Here is a 322-nt window from a genome sequence, read left to right as displayed (position 1 = left end):
TGAGAATGTGGAAGAGGGAGCCTCTTGAGTCATCAGTGGGGCGGGTTTCCTTCAGGGCTGGCTGTCCTGGTCTTAGCCTGCTTGCTCCCACTGTTCCCTGGTGCCCCACTCGTGCCCCAGGCTGTGTCTGAAGTCGGGGGATGGGGCAGACAGAGGAAGCGCCTTCAGGTGCCCTGAGTGCAGTGTGCAAAATCAGGGCTCCCGGCCAAAGCAGTAATTGCCAGCCGCTGAAAGATATTAAGCGCCAGGGAGGAAAACCAAGTTCTCTATGAGGCAGACTTTTCAGAGTTCTTACAGCTTGTAAAAAAAAAAAAAAAAAAAA

This window comes from Rhinopithecus bieti, unplaced genomic scaffold, assembly GCF_001698545.2.
Source record: "Rhinopithecus bieti isolate Rb0 unplaced genomic scaffold, ASM169854v2 scaffold_32047, whole genome shotgun sequence".
Taxonomy (NCBI): domain Eukaryota; kingdom Metazoa; phylum Chordata; class Mammalia; order Primates; family Cercopithecidae; genus Rhinopithecus; species Rhinopithecus bieti.
Note: the sequence above shows the minus strand (reverse complement) of the source record.